Raw genomic sequence first — 19,049 nt, 5'->3', positions numbered from 1 at the left:
ATAAAATGCAGGGAAACAGCTTTTAAGGGTGAAACAGGAGATCGAGCAAGCTTTTGTGGACTTCTATGGGGAGCTATATACAGAAGAACTGCTTATTTTGGAGACCTAGCTAAATAGATGCCTTGAGGGCCAGACTGTAGAGAAGCTCTCAAGGGAGGAGAAATAATTTTTAGAAGAGGATATAAAGCAGAATGGGCTCTATGCAGTGATAAAAACGGAAAAAAAGGACAAAGCAGCTGACCCAGATGGGCTCCTAAATGAATTTTACATAAAACTTAGTGATACACTATGTCCAGTATTGGTTGATTTATTTACAGCCATTTGGTAAGATGGAGCTCCTCTACCAAAGTTTTGGGAGGAAACCGTAGTAGCCTTAATTTTAAAACAGGGGAAAGACCCAAAATTGTGTTAGCTCTACATGCCAATTTCCCTCCTAAATTGTGATTATAAATTCTACACCAAAATTCTTGTTTATAGATAGGGTAAAGTGATTGGGAACTTAGTAGCTGAAGATCAGAAGTGGTTCATGAAAGGCAGATATATGTACCAATTAACTCATGAGCTTATTGGTACAATAGTTATGGCCGTAGAGCATACATTACCCTAGTTATTATCAGACTTGACGCAAACAAAGCTTTCGATAGGTTGAACTGGCAATTCCTTTATTCCATGCTGAATCGTTATAATATGGGGAAAAAATTCTGCAGGGTCATACAGGGGACTTACAGGGACCCTCACTCACGCTAAGATAAGATAAATGGGAATTTAGCTGCTAGTTACTAAATAACCAGGGGGACCAGACAGTGTTATCCTCTTTCCTCGCTTCTATTTAATTTATATATCGAGCCTTCTGCAGAAAAAGTTAGGTTGGAGCAACAAATCTCCCCTTTCAAATGTGGTGCTTGGCGTAAATAAATTCTTTATACGCCGATGATATTATGGTTTATACACAAAACCTATCAGCAACAGTGGAGAGCTTAAATCGATTGGTGGGAGAGTTTGGGAAGGTTGCAGGGTATGAAGCAAACCCTATTAAAACAGAGGTAATCATTTGGAATGTGGAGGAGAGGCATAATCTGATAAAAGACGAGATAAAATATCTGGGAATAAGAGTGAGTCACTCATTAGGGAAACTGGCAAAATTAAACTTTAGGAAAACAATGGCCGAAACTAATAGGTTAATAACTGCGTGGTCACATCTCCCGTTAATAGTATAAGGGAGGGCTAGCCTAGTTAAAATGTCAATTCTACCCAAATTTGCATTTCTCTTATATATGATACCACTCCATTTTAAGAATCTATGATTTCGACAAATTTATAGTAAGATAGACTCCTTTATTTGGGCAGCTAAAGGAACAAGAATTGCAAGAAGGAAGTTGCGGAAAAAATACGACAAAGGGGGCATCGTGCTACCAGATTTTCAATTATATGCCTAGGTTTTTTAACAAAAAAAATTCAGATTCCTTTTATCAGATAAAGGTGGGACAGGAAGTGCAAGGCTGTGGGAGGCTTTACTTGAGGAGGTGGGAGCAGGTGGGTCCAAATACATGTTTAAGTTTGGACACCAGAAATTCTTTTAAAAAGTCCAATTAAAGGTGCTGCAAGCAGTAGAGCAACTCTGAGTGCAGATACGTCACACAACAAACTTACCATACTATAGTAAGTAGGCCGCATTGTGGGACCCACCAGGCTCACCAGGTGTTTTGAAAGATAGGCTGGCAGTCAGTCTCAGAGAAGCTGGAAGCATTGAATGGGGACAAATCTTTGAAGAAGGGCAGTTGTGTTCCTGGGTTCTGTTCAAACAAATCACAAAGAGGACAGTGGCTAAGTTTAAATTCATACAACTACAGAGCTAGGCCCTGATGGTGGAAGAATCTAAGGGTGGGACAAACAATCTGGAAGAGCACAGAATCACAAGCAAACAACAAAGGAAAGTGGTGGCAACCTGGTATAAGATGATGATCGACATTCAGAGCGAAGGGGACAATATACCGGCACAGTTGTGGGGTGGAGTAATCGCGTCTACAAATGTAGAACTCTTGTGGCAAGTATCCTTCCAGTTATTATATAAGGTGATTAAACCTGCTTTATTAGGCGAAATCATTTGTTTTTCCTTCATAGACCCTTTTGGACTCCAAAGAGACTGTCGAAATAGAAGGGGTCAAAGGGGATGCATTGCAAGAAATGCGGGCTTACCGACGCTGATGATATGCGTATGTTTGTCAGCTGCCCCCGAATTCAGCTCTTTTGGAAGGATGTGTATAAGGTCATGACAGATCTCTTGCACATACAGTTGGAGGTCAGCCTTGAATTAGTTATCTTTGGACTGTCGCCTGACACTGGAGCTAAGTTAAATGCTGGTAATAAGTTGATATTTTATTTAATATATTAGGCAGGAGGATGATTTGTAAACACTGGGTTTACCCGACTGCCCCCTCTAAGGTGGAATGGCTTGATCTGGTTCTCTATGTATATGAGATGGAAATGAATCGGCTGGTAACAAAAAAAGTGAACAAGCTTTGGCACCCCCTGAAATATTGGCTAGGAAAAGGGAAAAGGGGTGCCAGCGGTTTAGAGCTGGCCCAGGGTGGCCTTACTAAATCTCCTTGAGTCCGATGATTGCAGCCACATGGGGTGATGACATGGCAGTCAACCTTTCCCCCTTGCTTTGACCAGAATGCTGACATCTCCTTTCCTTTTGAACAGGGCAGGATACACCATAAATCAGAAGGAATCTCAGAGGTTTCAGTGGGAACAAAGAAGGCATAGGAGGACAAAGCTAAATAATAAAATAGTTGTTGGTATTAAACCAAATTGAGATCATTTGTATATGTGCAATTCTAAGTGTAGCTCGAAGCCAATTTTCATATAGTGGAGGGCTGTCATCCTTCCAGATCTTACATATTTCTCTTCGAGCAATCAAAATGAAACAAAAAAATAATGCAACTTGTGTCTCCCTCAATTCAGCAATGAGTTCTGCATCCAGGCCAAACATAACTCTAGCTAAGTTCAAACATAGCTTTATTTTAAAAAATGCTCTCAATAGCCCTCTCCACTCTACCCCAGAAGGGGCCAACTACCGAACAATCATAGAAAATATGAATATCATCCGCTTCTATGAGCCCACATCTTGGGCAAAGAGGGGATGGGTTTACAAACTTCGCTAGTTTTTTTGGTGTGTAATATAGCCTGTTTATAGTATAAAAATGATTCTTTTTAAGAGAAACAGTCCTAACATATTTATAAAGTACTTTGAAAGAATGATCGTACAAGGTAGCTGAATCTGCCTCCAGCCTCGTAGAGTTCCAAACCCGATTTAGTGGAGGGGACTGCACTTCCTCTGCTTCCAACATTTTCCTATACCAGAGCCCAACTTCCTTCTTCCTAGGCCCTGGAAATAGGAGAGCACACTCGATTTCCCAGTTACCTCCGATGTTCTCTTTCTCGGCCTTGAACCAGGAGCAGAGTTGGATGTATTTAAATCTAGAGAGGGAATCCCCTATCCTAGATCTCAGTACCTCCCACGGAAGGACCCCTCTGATGTTATCAAATCAGACCATATGTTTATTCCTGCTCTCCTGATAGGAAAGGACAGGCTATCCCTTAGACATGGGGGCAGACCTGGAGATTCCCAAATTGGGGCACACTCAGAATAATATTTGATCCCCCATCTTCCTTTAACTTTGTTCCAAACTATGAGAGCCGATTATAAAACCTTTAAACGTACTTTTTAATAAAATTTTACTGCTCCAAATTTATATAAAAACCCGGACTCGCCTCCCTCTTGACCTACCATTATGTTCAAGATTCTCCCCCAGTTAGAATCATCGGGGCATGACAGAAGACACCTGATATTTTTCAGCTGGAAAGATAGAGCATACCAATTTATATCTGGGAGTGCTAGCGCCCCTTTTAATAGTCTTCTTTTTAGCTTTTTCCAAGATAACCTGGAGTTTTTTTTAGCCCAAATAAAGCTGCCAATCTTTCCCTGAATATTCGCCAACATTTTATCTGGAAAAAAAGGGGTATTGAGTTAAACAGATAAGTCAACTTAGGCAGAATGACCATTTTAACCAAGTTGACTCGGCCATATATTGTAAGGGGAAGATTCTGCCATCTGGAAAAGAGCTGATCAATATCCTTACATAATTTCTTTGTGTTGATTTGAACTATGTTATTAATATCTGGAGTGATAATAATTCCCGGATATCTATACTGGCTGCTGCAAGGACCTTGCCAATTATCAATCCCCCAACACATGATTTCTGTTTTCGAATTGTTTATTTGATATCCCGAGTGGAGGCCGAAATCCGCCATTATCATCTCTACCCTAGGCAGTACTTCCGCGGGGTTGCTGGTATAAATCAAAAGATCATCAGCATATAAAGCTAGCTTACAGCTGTAATCCTTATATTTAAAGGGTGTAATTGTCTCGTCGGTCCTAAGTGCTTGTGCCAACGGCTCAATACAGATGTCAAAAAGAAGAGGGGAGATGGGGCACCCCTGCCTGGTGCCCCTCCCTATATTGAAGCTTGATGTTAGGAGACCATTCAATAGAATTTCCGCAGAGGCACCCTCTCATAGTTTGGATAAAGGTCTCACCAAAACCCATTACCCTTAGTACATTCCACAGGAATCCCCATTTGACGCGGTCGAAGGCCTTGCCGCATCGTATGCGGCTACCGCCAAGGGCTCCGACCGCGTCACCGCTAGATCTATGCTTCCTATCAACTGCAGATTCAACTCATGAATGTATCTACCGGGCACAAAGCCTTTCTGGTCCATACTAATGAGTTGTGGAACCAATTTAGCCAATCTCCCTGCCAAAACACTGGTAAAGATTTTATAGTCAGCGTTTAGCAAGGAGATAGGTCTGTATGAGTCTGCATTAAGGGGGTCCTTCCCTGGCTTTAAGATGAGTACAATCATAGACTTCCTCCAGGATGCTGGTATCCTACCCTTTGTAATGTATACATAGTTAAATAGTTCACATAATCTTGGAACCAGACTCTCCTAGAAGATTTTATATATTTCACCCGGGAGAGCATCAGGCCCTGCTGCTTTGTTATTTTTTAATTTTTTAATATGATTCCTGACCTCTTCCTCGGTGAAAGGACTATTAAGAATGGTTCTGCCTTCATCTGTCAAGCTGGGGAGGGCCTTAATCTCCAACCATCGTAAAGAGTTCTCCTGTGTGCAGGATGGTTCTTCCTCGTAAAGTTTAGAAAACATAAAAAGCAAATGATCTTCCATATCTTTCTGTTTGCAGGATATATTCCCCTGATCATCGAGCGTTAACCTATCTATGTTGTTCCGCACCCGGTCCGCTCTAATCTTACTTGCCAGAACTGCGCCGGCTTTCTCACCATACTCATAATTATCCATAGCATGAACGTCCCATTGAGCCTTAATTTTTTGATCTAATAGCCCTCTATATTCTAATCTGAGGAGTTCCAACTCGTCTAGTAACCGTGTTAGATTTAATTGTTGAGTACCCAGTCGAGCGTTCTCTAGCTAGATTATTTTATTCTCTAGAGTTTTAAACTTCCTCGCCTCCTCCCTATTTTCCGAACAAATTAGACTATGAAGATGACCTCTTATGTGTGCTTTCCAGGCGTCCCATACATACTCGGGGAGAGTAGAGCCAACATTGTCAGTAAAGTAATTGTCTATAGATATTCTAACAGATGTAACTATATCTTGACTATGTAGTGCAGACCTTTTTAAAGTCCATCTAGGTGATGCCGTGGTTAAAACACTATTAATAAAAACCGAGAAAATAATGGGTGCATGATCCGATATAATAGTGGGTAGAATTCTTATATCCTCCAAGATCGTGTGCAGCTAAAATTAAACCTAATCTGCGATCCATGTTTGGTATTACTCTATCCCCCACTCCTGGAATTTGAGCATACAGAATGTTTTGATCATCTAACTTGTAGGAGTACTTGAGTGGAAAACCTTTAGTCAAGGCTGAGCTGTTGCTACCTGTAGCTATCATTATCTGTCTGTCTATCTTCATGCTAGAACAAGTGATTGCAGCAATGGCAGCAGTTCTCACTGTCGCCTTGGTGGATTCATCAGCCAATGAATTCCCTTCAATGTGAATGCCAACACACTGATGAAACAATATATGAATTACATGAGCCAATGGCAAGCCCTTTTTCAGCTCTGCCACTTGTTCCCAAAGCAACTTGTGCTTTATTGTGCAACCTTTGGAATCTCTAAACCCATTCTGGCCCCAATAGGAAGGATATTCATTGTATGACTGGAGACAGTAAAACAAATTGCAAAATTACCTATCAATTTCATCCCTAAGTCCAGGGCAGGTTCTGCCTCGTACTCATTCTGTATTTGTTTCAATACTTCTGGTATGATCGCTATTGAGGGGGTACCATGCGTTGTGGTATAAACGGAAGCAAAAACTGTACTCCAAGTGGTGCAGTCCTTTATCGGGTGAGTTATCCCCATTGGCAAGCAAATTGTCAGCATTCTGTGTTTTTCTTGTGGGCCTGTATGAGGAAATACTGCCTCAAGCTGTGCTATTTTCTGTGCTATCCAGAATGGTAATGGGATTTCTTCCCATAATCGGGTTCAGTGTTTGTGGGGTGATTTTAGTTGCAGCCCCCTGTAGCTGCCCGCAGGAGTGATCCTAGTAGGTTGAATTGTAAGTGGACGCATCACAAACTGTGCAAGATTTCTGTATAGTTTAATTATTCCATTGTGAAGTGGACACAAGTCTGCTGCTGGCAATGTATCAATCTCTGGATATTGTGTGTCAGCAGGTAGGACTGGCCAAGTCACTCCATCTCTAAAGCGCAGACCAAGTCTCACTTTATTTGTGTTGTGAGAGAGAGCACCTTTAAACCAATTTTTATGCTCTTGGTAAGTTAAAAGGACGTCTATGTCCTCATATGGAAAGTATTCATCTGGTATTTCATCCGGAGTGAAAGAGTGAAACATATGTGTTCGTGCATCTGTGGGAGGGAATTTAACCCAAGAAAAGAACACCTCTGTCCTGTATGCCTCATATGCCTTAATCATGAACGTTACGGTCCCACCCAATGATGAGACCCCATAATCTGCAAATTATATAGTAAGTGCATTTCTGCAATTCTCTGAAATGCTACGAGCTCCATAAAGCTCTGCTTCCTCTGCACTAGGACCAATCGCACCACTTGTACCAGCGTCTCCATTCTGAGACCTTATGCGAGTAAGTATTTATAAAAAAGAGATTACGTTTATACACAAAATAGGAAACAATATAGGGAACTATAATCCTTTAAGCTTGAACAAACCTACAGCCAATACATAGGATACACCTACTCAGCTGCGGTGGATTTTTCCCCTCCCACTCCAGACGTCTCTGGGTATTTGTGAGTAGGGGCCTCTGAGAAAGCACGACTGAACTACTCAGATTTGACAGTTAAAGAAGAACCAATCCAACGTTGGCGGCACCATGTTGTGTAGTTCCTAATAATACATAGGATCTGCGAGTTTAGACAACATAAACTAAGGGATTGGTGTCCAGATTGATTCCAGACACCCCCAAAGGATATGTTAGTCTTTGGACCAGCTAGCTCACAGTGCCACTATAAACCCCTAGCCTTACCAAGGAGCGAATATTTTCTGGCAACTAGCGAACATGACAACCCTTGATCCTTCAGGGATATTGGAAACAGTACAGTACTTTACGCTCAGTCACTCGTGCTCACTTCTTCTCAGAGAGATATAAACAATAAAAGATGGGGACGTTTTCAATAAGCATTTACTGAACCAGTGTCATTCTAGTATAAAATATGTGTGCTGCAACAACCATTAGACACAAACAGAAAATATATGATTGCAAGCATCCACAGAGTAAATAAAAGGTAGAATTCTACCATGGTGCTAAAACAGTGAATATATGCAGGCATATAGATAAATAGCAATAATCAAGCATACTTCTAAGATGCAAACCCTGGCTAAGTGTACCTACGTGTACCTAGCATGTATGTAGGTGTGAAGTCAAGAATCCCCCTAGGAAAGAGTCAACCCCGTTACCTTATGGGAAAGAATGAAGGACCCCTTCTTGGTCTCGAGTTGGACACCCCGCAAAGGATGTCAGAACTTTGTGTGCTGGAGGTTCTGCATGTAAGGACTCCAGCATCGCGTGTCAGCATGGAAGCTTCTCCTCAGGTTTGCCCAGTGAAGATGTGGTGCTTATATACACAAAAGTTACCCTCAGGGTGTCTACCTAGATGTGTGATGGTACTGTGGGCCTGTCGTTCAAGGAAGACTATAGCTGTACAGAGTTATTATATTGAAGATGGTAATCCTGCTGTGTATTACTAAGAATCCTCATGCATAGTAAATGAGGCTAGTTTTCGAAGAAAACCACACGACATTCATTCGGCACATATCTAGGTAAAAGGTCAATGCCAGGGCTGTTATTTAGAGCAAGGTAGGACAAATGTAGGTGAAAGATCGTGTATTGACCTACGCCCGTATTGGGGTACATTGGGGCTCATAACAGAAGATTTAAAACTTCACCTTAGTTGGTATGCCTTAAATGTGTAACTGTCTCAACAACAGGAGCCATGCTTCCACATGATATAGAGCTAGACAGAGTACAACTTTTGATATTGAAATCCTCCATTCAACCAATTGATACAGGACAAGCTGAAATTCTCCAAAACTCTCAATCTCCCCATTCAATAAGTTAATTCTGTTAACGTTATGGGAGGGAAAATTATTATTTAATAAATTGGTTAACAGAAACTCCTTCATTCCAAAGTCAATCAAAAAGAGTTAAAGATGTGGTTAAACCAAGTAATTTTGACAGGTAAATAAAGGCAAACCAGGATCCGAAGCCCAACTTTTTCTCTGCCCGATGTAGTGAATACGGCTCCTGTAAAATATGATGTCAATCTGTCAATACGAATAGGACTGGTAGCCTAGGTTTACTAGGAACAAATCACATCATAACTATTTATAAGGCTCAACCACTCTTGGTTGTCTATCTTTGACCCCAAACCCACTGCAATCCAAGAAAATAAATTAACTGAGTGCAGGAGATGAGGTCTTTAGGGGTACCTCGTCAGCCGTCAGTGGAGCACAATCTTTAACAGTATTCTCTCTGTACATTTGAGTGGCGCTCTATGCAATGATAGGCACTCTTTACCGTCAGATAAAACAGGGGTAATTGGACTCCCTGATATAACATTGTGCGATAGTCAGTCTGTTACATCAGTCTGTGCGAAAACTGCATACTGATTGGTAACTGAAATGGGTTAAGAATTTAGGGAACCCAAGCTTGGCTTAGCAATGGGTCCGGATGGGAGAAAGGCCTATAATAGTGTACTAAATATTCAATATGTTTTAAGTGTCTAAAAGTTATTATAAGTATACATGTTTATATTGTATCTTATTAGTGAACATAAATTAATATTTAAATGTATATTTATCAATGTCAACATTTTATTTTAATGTATAATTTAATATCAAATTTCTTTACTTATATTACAATTACATGTATTTTTAACAATTACATTTTGTAAAGTTTAATAAATTATTGCTTTTATGCTACTTATTATATTATATATTTTTTAAATGCATTACTTAAAAAAAGTAACTTTTTTAAAGTTTGAATAATGTTAATTAAATTTAAATACATATACTTACCAATGCAGTGATGATAGTTTGGTCTAAGACACTTTACCTTTTTTGAGGAGGAAAGAAATCCGTAAAAAAGAAGAATAAGAGGTTTTCTGTCATTAAATGCACAACGAATGCATCTTAACCATGCATTCCTTTACCAGGCAAGTCTTTACTACGACTTGCCTTAGGTAATGTGCTGGACTTTGGAACAGTATAATTTACTATTTGAACTCCAGTCCGTGCAACAGTAGGGAAAGTGTCCAACACCCTTTACCTAAGGCATATCTTTGTAAAAACATGCATGATAAAGGAATGTGTGGTTAAGACCCTTCCATTGTTCCGACTGCTGCAAAGGCAACGCATGTTTCTGCCGTCTGTGTAATCGCTGTTTCCCTTTTCAAGCACATCCTCTTGTTTCTTTGCCCAGAGTTAATTTGAATATACTTGGCAAACTCTCTGATTTCAGAAAGGTGCTGTGGGAGCCAGTGATCACCAAATCCATGTGTTGCAGCATGGATGCCTAATAGTGATATCTAAGATTTGGTTCAGCTCTTTCCTCCGTCTAATGGCATAGCTAGATATTTCAGGACTCTTCTTGCCCTTTTATGTTCCCAAATACAATCATTACAGATAGTCTCCAGCTTCCTACACCAATCCTGCCCTATCTGTAATGGCATTGCCCGAATAAATAAAGGACCTTTGAAAGCACCAACATTTCAATGAAGTTGCATAGCCCAATAATTGTCAAATCAAGATTGTGTATCTGTGCCAAGTTGCTCTTGTTTTAATCAGTATGGGATCACAGTTTGATGGGATGACATTATCCACCCTGGGGGTAATATTGACTCCCAGGCATACCGCACTGACCGCACTCACGATCATTAAGGCTGACATCGCCACTGCACACAATTTGGGTCTTTCCATTACTTAATAAATATTCTGGGATCTGACCAAAACTGCCAGTTTCCATTACTACCTCCCGAATGGATTGATCAGGATCTGTAGCGATAATGGTAATATCATCCACATATGCAAGTATCTTTGTCACAAAGCCATTTGTAACCACCGGGCTAACAGCTAAATTATTCATGAGTTTTTGCAAAAGGGGATCAATATAAAGAGTAAGCAATACTGGGAGAGCGTCAAGGACAACCCTGCCTTGTCCCTCTGGTAATCTGGATAATATCGAACTCAGTACCCATCGGGAATATAGCTCCTTACAACACATGCGATTTGATCACATGCCATTACAACGCAGTTGTTACAACGACCACATTGTTAATACGAAATACCATTACATCGCAAGTCATTACAATGACTTGCAGTAGGGGGCACGCTGGACTTAGGAATAGTATTATTTATAATTCCTACTTCAGTTTGCACAACAGCAGGGAAGGTGTTGGATTTTAAATCCAATACCAGTGTGCCCCCTACTGCAAGTCATTGTAATGACTTGCGATGTAATGGTATTGCGTACTAACAACGCGGCCGTTGTAATGACCGGGTTATAATGGCATTGCGCTGTGGAGACAGTGTTGTAAATGCTGTTTCCCTCCATCATTTTAGTTTTGTCATTGGATTACTATACATGATCCAGATGGCATATGGCCCCACACCTGAACTGTCAAAAACCTCCCAGAGATAAATCCAGGTGACCCGGTTGAAGACCTTTCTGAGACCAGCAGGATCATTGCCATATGATCTTCCTTGTCTCCTCTTTATCAAACAGCGGGCCTGCTCGACTGATATGGTCTGTCGTGCTCTGACATGGGACAAACCCATGCTGCCATGGAGAGACCAATATGTCAATGACCCTGCTCAATCAGGTTGCTAGAATGTTTGAATATATTTTGGTGTCCCTATTAATAAGCTAAATAGGCCTCTTAGATTGAGGGTTCAACTGTGGTTTTCTTATCTTAAAAAACACAATATTGGTAAGTGCCCATGATGCAGGCACTGAATGTCCCCGCTGAGCATCCAAGAAAATTGCAACCAGATCGACCTAAAGGACCAAGAAAAAGGTACAATATAACTTTAATGGGATCCTATCAGGCCCAGTAGCCTTCCCAGGTGGCCGAGAAAATTCAATGCCTCTTTTACTTCCTCCCTAGTAAGATGGGAATCAAGATCTAGCCGGTCATCTGTGTGAGAAGGTGGCCTGATATATGCTGTCCACTAGTTCTAGTGGGCACCTTGTATCAATCCAAACAACCCATTATGGTGATAGGTTAAAGACAACCTTATGTGAAAGCTATCCTAGTGGTAGCTATGGAGAGCAGCCTTCAGGCTAAGTCTTGAAGGAATGTAAAGCAGCTTGATTTACCTGTCTATAACCTCTTGAATGATCAAATGAAAAGACAACCACACCAGGTATATATTCAAAATATATGTATTTAAGATAAATCACACCCCTCTAGTCTCTTTATGAGACTGGAGTTCGAAGTACTCCAGTTTCAAGTGTTTCAGCATCAGTAAATGCACAAATACACATTTGGGCCCTAGGGGCGTACCAAACCATATACTAAAATGGTGGTATAAGAACCACGACTGAGATAGGCAAGGTGCCTATCACCTCTAGAATCGCTGGGACCCCAAGGAACCACCCAAGGTAGGGACGTTGGGGATCCACGGGAGCCATATGCAGTGTGGAAACACAACCGCGGGTTCCTATTACTTTCTACGGGGAATGTCGCGGTTGGAATTTTAAAGATTAGGGACACTTCAAATTGAACTAGGACCAAACCCTTTTGTACTAAGACAGTTCTAGGGCTAGCACCCTTGAGGGTACTGGAGTTACCTCACCCAGGGAAGCCGGGTGCATAGGTGCCTTTTGGTGTCGGGTTGCGTTGTCGATTCCAATCGAAGCCTGCAAAGAACTGCTGCTGCCGAGAAGAAGAGAAGTGTCCGGAGAGATACAAGCCTGGATCTGGGATGTAAGGAACCTGAAAGCAGTGGGGACAGAGTCTGGGTCACTTGCCAGTGACCTAAGGCAGGATGGACCAATGCCCACAGATGTCGGTTGCTTCAGGTGAGTTGTCGAGTGTCTTGAATCTTCAGCCACGAGGTCCAGGAGGCGTCGATGAGCCGGATTCAAGCTGTCCCGCGAAGTCTGTCGAGTGCTGCGGTGTCGGCGACCAGGAAGGACCGAACAAGCCTTGGCAACGGCAAGTCTCAGGAAATCAGAGAAAGGACTGCGGTGCAGACCAGCAAGGTCTGATGGACTCACCCAGCGAGGGTAAGTAAGCACAAGTCTGGAGCAACCAGAGAAGCACAGTTAGAAGTGGAGTTGCCTTCGTGGGGACCTGCTAGCCAACAGGCTAGTGATCACAAAGGAGCCTCAAACGGTCGCACTTGGAGCTGGCCCACGGGTCACTCGTGGAGTGGAGGCCAACAATCTTCGGTGCAAGAGGTGCTCAAGGCTGGGGCTACTCGAAGCCCAAAGCACAACTTTGAGGATGACCAGGAAGGTGTTGTTGCTGCACGGTTTCCAGGGGTCACGGTTACACGTTACCCACGATAGCCACAGACCTCAGCTTTGCTGTGGACTCAGGGTAGCCTCGGGGAAGTCTGGAAATCCCCCTCTAATGATGCAGAGACTTCAGCGTCCGACGGGAGCTTCAGCAATGCAGACCGGTCAATTGCTTCTTTGGTGCCTGCCAAGCAGGGGAGTCACTCCTTGACCCAAAGGGAGATTTCTTCCGTCTTCTAGTCAAGATAGAAAGTCGAAGGTCCAGGATATATGTTTCAGAGGTTCGTCCAGGGTAATCTAAAGTCCTAGGGACTGGATTCCTATACTTATACTAAGTGTAGGGGATGGACTAACTCTAAGGCCCCACCTATGGGTGGGCCTGGGGTGGGGGTGGTTACACCCCTTCCCCTTTGTCCAGTTTCACGCCAGAGCAGGGGCTGAGTGCCCCTGCAACCAGTTTGAAAAGGGCTATGCACAGGGACACCTTGTGTGCCCCAGGCAGTGTCTCAAAAGCATTCTGTGAATGCACCCACCCTGCCCCAATACACATCTGCCTGTCTGGGGAGGTGGTTACACCTCCCTGTGACAGGAAACCTATTGTCCAGGCCTCCCCTGCTGGAGTTTCGGTCAGCAGCAGGAGGCCAGACCCGTGTCTGTGGCAGTGGCATCCATTTTGTGATGCCAGGGCTTTGAAAGGATTTAACCGGGTCTAGTGAACATGTCTCTCCCTCTAGAAGGGTGGAATGCTACCCCCGCCGCCAGAACTGGTGGGGGGGGGGGGGGTAGTATTCCAAAGCGTTTGACACCAAACACGACATGTTTTGATGCAGCCATTCCAAAGTTGGCATTTACAGCGAGGTTATAATGCACTTAAGAGTATATGGTATGGCTGTATCACAGAGCAGCCATAAGGAAGTATTTCCGAATGCTGCAGAGGGGCTCAGCTCATGCTTGGGCACCCTCTCACATAAAACCTAGCACTCTGCCTTCAGGATTGTCAAGGCCTGCCATAGGAGTGGCTTATAGGTTTATATGTGTCTGTATAAGGTAGTGATATAGGTAGCCTATACCACAGTAAGGGGTGCAAGCCCACCCTTACCCAGGTTGCAGTAGCAGACCTGTGGTGTCATTTTGGAGTGCTTCCCAGGGGTGGCATAATACATGCTGCAGCCCCTGGTAGGCCTCTGAGGTACCTGGGTACATAGTATACCATATACTAGGGGCTTATAAGGCTCTCTAGAATCCAATTAGATATGTACCTAATGTACATGGAAACCATTTTAGAGAGGAAGCAGCTACGCTGTGGTCCTGATTAGCAGGGCCACAGCCAGACTAAAGTCGAAAAACAGTGAAGCACCAGCAAAAATTGGGGGTACCCATGTGAAGCAGATCCTACTCTCCTACACAACCCCCCCAAACGCAGGGACATTAAACTAACCTTGAACAATTGAGTCTTCATGTTCTAAGTGGAAATACCTAGGGAGTCCATCTGCATTGGCATGGTTACTCCCAGGTCTATGTTCCACTGTAAAGTCCATCCCCTGTAGGGAAATGGACCACCTAAGCAGTTTGGGAATTTCACCCTTCATCTGTTTTAGCCATAAGAGGGGCTTATGGTCTGTCTGAACAAGGAAGTGAGTACCAAACAAGTATGGCCTCAACTTCTTCAGAGCCCAAACCACAGCAAAGGCCTCCCTCTCAATGGCTGACCAATGTTTCTCTCTAGGGGTCAGCCATCTGCTTATGAAAGCTACTGGCTGATCCTTCATTCAATTGTGACAGTACAACCCCAACCCCCAATTCAGATGCATCAGTTTGAACAATGAACTTTTTGGAGTAGTCAGGACTCTGCAGAATGGGATCAGTACACATGGCCTGCTTCAGGTCATCAAATGCCTTTTGACAGCTAGCTGTCCACTGAACCTTTTTGGGCATTTTCTTAGAAGTTAAGTCATTCAAGGGTGTCACTATTGATCCATACCCTTTGACAAATCTCCTATAGTACCCAGTCAGGCCTAAGAATGCTCTCACCTGAGTCTGGGTAGTTGGAGCAGTCCATTCCATTATGTTCTGGATTTTGCTCTGTAATGGTTGAACCTGGCCTCCACCTACAAGGTGGCCCAGGTACACAACCTGACTCTGCCCTATCTGGCACTTAGTAGCCTTGATAGTTAGGCCTGCTTTTTGCAGGGCCTCCAAAACATTTCTTAGGTGGACCAGCTGATCCTCCCAGGTGGAGCTAAAGACAGCAATATCATCTAGATATGCTGCACTAAAGGCTTCCAGGCCTGTGAGAACTGTATTCACCAACCTTTGGAAAGTGGCAGGTGCATTCTTCAAACCAAAGGGCATCACCACAAATTGGTAATGCCCACTAGGGGTAGAAAATGCTGTTGGCTTTGCATCCTCAGCTAGTCTGATCTGCCAGTAGCCAGCTGTCAAGTCAAATGTGCTAAGGTACTTGGCTGAGGCCAAAGTATCTATAAGCTCATCTGCCTTTGGTATTGGATGGGCATCAGTCCTAGTGATTGCATTGAGGCCTCTGTAGTCCACACAAAACCTCATCTCTCTTTTTCCACCACTGGTGTGAGGTTTTGGCACAAGGACCACTGGACTAGCCCAAGGGCTGTCTGAGGGTTCAATCACACCCAGATCCAACATTTTCTGGACTTCTGTCCTGATACAATCCCTGACATGGTCAGGTTGCCTATAAATCTTATTTTTAATAGGCAGACTATCCCCAGTGTCCACTTCATGAGTGCACCAGGTAGTCTGACTTGGAGTCAGTGAAAACATGTGTCTGTAATGATTGAGAACATGTCTGCAATCAGTTTGCTGCTGGGCAGTGAGGCTGCCTGCCAAGGCTACACCATCAACTGACGCATCATCAGGGTTCTGTGAGAGGAGGTCAGGAAGTGGGTCACTCTCTTTCTCCTGTCCCTCATCAGTTGCCATGAGCAAGCCCATGTCAGCCCTGACCACATATGGCTTCAACCTGTTGACATGGAGAACCCTATGGGGACTCCTAGGGTTCCAACGTCTACCAAGTAGGTAACCTCCCCTTTGTGTTCAACAATAGTGTGGGGCCCACTCCACTTGTCCTGGAGAGCTGCTGGGGCCACAGGCTCCAACACCCACACTTTCTGTCCTGGCTGATAAACAGTCAGTACAGCCTTTTGGTCATGCCAGGCTTTTTGCAGTTCCTGGCTAGCCTCAAGGTTTTTGTTTGCCTTTTTCATGTACTCAGCCATCCTGGAGCGGAGACCAAGTACATAGTCCACTATGTCTTGCTTTGGGGGCTTGAGAGGTAACTCCCATCCTTCCTTCACCAAACACAATGGGCCCCTGACAGGGTGACCAAACAGAAGTTCAAAAGGGCTGTAGCCAACCCCCTTCTGAGGCACCTCCCTGTATGCAAATAAAAGGCAGGGCAAGAGAAGGTCCCATTTTCGCCTAAGCTTCTCTTGAAGTCCTTTAATTATGCCCTTTAAGGTTTTGTTGAACCTTTCAACTAAACCATTGCATTGTGGGTGATAGGGTGTGGTGAATTTGTAATTCACTCCACACTCCTTCCACATAGCAGTTAAGTAACTTGACATAAATTTTGCATCTGTCAGATACAACCTCCTTTTCCTTTGGAAAACCTACTCTTGAGAACACACTCAAGAGAGCTCTTGCCACTACAGGTTCTGTAGTGGTCCTTAGGGGTATAGCTTTTGGATACCTGGTGGCATGATCCACTACCACCAGTATAAACCTGTACCCAGATGCTGTTTGAGGAGCCATGGGACCAACAATGTCAATCCCTACCCTCTCAGAGGGAACCCCAACCACAGGTAGTGGTATCAGGGGGGCCTTTGTAGTGCCTCCTGCTTTGCCACTGGCTTGGCACGTTACAAAGGAGCGACAAAACTCCTTTGTGTCTTCAGACATGTGTGACCAGTGAAAGTGAGAAACAATTCTGTCCCAAGTCTTGTTCTGGCCTAACTGTCCTGCAAGGGTAATATCATGGGCCATGTGTCAATAGGAAACCCCTAAACTTCAGAGGTATAACCAACCTCCTGGATGCACCAGGCTTGGGGTCTCTACTCTCTGAGTAAAGGAGTCCATCATCCCAATAAACTTTATGGGTGCCACTAGCATTCCCAGCAGCCTCATCAGCAGCTTGCTTTCTGAGGGTTTCAAGAGAGGGGCACGTTTTCTGCTCCTGGCTCAGATCAGACCTGGAAGGGCCCCGTCCCCAAGCACTCAACCTGATTAGGTTCAAGCTCCTCTGGGACAGTTCCTTCTTCAGGCTCAAGATTATCCCCCTGAGGAGACTGATCAGTTTCCTGAGACAGGTGGGAAGGCTCTGCCTTGACCCTACTGCTCCTCCTCTTGTGAGGCACCCGGTCAATTATTCCAGAATCCAGGGCCTGTCCAGCTTTTGACATTTTAGCCTGTGACCTAGTCACAGCAAAGACATGTGCAGGGATCCCTAACATTTCTGCATGAGTCCTGAGTTCCACTTCAGCCCAGGCTGAAGTTTTCAGATCATTTCCAAGCAAGCATTGCACTGGTAGGTCTGCACTTACCACAACCTTCTTAAGGCCAGTTACCCCTCCCCAGGAGAAGTTAACAACTGCCAGAGAATGGTCTGTTCTGACATTGCTAACATTGGTGACTTGGTACATTTCACCAAGTATAATCTGCCCAGGTTCCACAAGATCTTTTGTCACCATAGTGACACTTGCTCCTGTGTCCCTGAATGCCCAAGCTTCTACTCCATTAATTAAAGGCTGCTGTCTGTATTTGCCCAGGTTACTTGGGCTCACAAAGGGGGACATATCCATACCCCCATCACTGACAAGCACAGCCTGAGTTGGTACTCTGACTAGGCCAGAGTCCATCTCAGAAACCAGGGTCACCCTACTACACCCTTATTCTGTGTATTCCCACCACCAATTGTAACTGTACTAGGGGGAACAGGTGCTTTAGGGGCATTGGTGGTGGTTGGAGTATTTTCTTTAGACTTGGTGCAGTCACTAGTCCAGTGAGTTTTCCGCTTACAGATTTTGCACCAGGGCTTCTTTTGGCCTTTTCCCTTTCCTGACTGGGAATCACCCCCTGAAGAAGATTTTTGGGGCCCTTGTGAAGACTTCTGGTCTTTACCCTTCTCCCCACCCTTATAAGAGTTTTTAGAATCTGGCTTCTTAGGGTCACCACCTTGGTTCTGTACTTTCTGCCTCACCATGGTTCTGACCCATTTGTCTGCCTTCTTTCCCAATTCTTAGGGAGAGGTCAGATCAGAGTCTACCAGGTACTGGTGCAACATCTGATTTTGACAGTTATTAAGAATCTGCTCCCTCAGTATCAGATTATACAATCCTTTGAAGTCACACACTTTACTGCCCAATAACCACACTTCCAGAGACTTAGCAGCACAGTCAACAAAGTCAACCCAGTCCTGATTCTGTGCTTTTTGGGTATCTCTGAACTTTAACCTGTATTGTTCAGTGGTTAGGCCAAACCCATCTATCAGAGCACTTTTCAAGACTTTGTAATCATCAGCATCCTCTTCTCTTACAGTGAGGAGCTTATATCTACCTTTGTCTGCAAAGGAGATCCATAAGATTGCTGCCCACTGACTTTGAGGGACCTTCTGTACTTTACAGGCCCTCTCCAAGGCAGTTATCCATTTGTGGATGTCATCCCCACTCTGGTAGGGAGGGACAATCTTACTTAGGTTTCTATGGTCATAAGACCTCTCCCTCTCTCTAGGGAAATTGCTTCCACCAAGGGACTCTAGTCCCTCCTTTTTAGTAGCTCTGTAGAGCTCCAGGGCTTCCCTATCTAAGGCCATCTGCTGCTTTCTGAGTTTGAACTTGTCTTGCTCATACTTCAGCAGTCTCTCTCTCCTCTCCTGGGACTTTTCTCTCCCTCTATGAGAAGAAATAGAGGT

The sequence above is a fragment of the Triturus cristatus genome, chromosome 6 (genome assembly GCF_964204655.1).
Source record: "Triturus cristatus chromosome 6, aTriCri1.1, whole genome shotgun sequence".
Taxonomy (NCBI): Eukaryota; Metazoa; Chordata; class Amphibia; order Caudata; family Salamandridae; genus Triturus; species Triturus cristatus.
Note: the sequence above shows the minus strand (reverse complement) of the source record.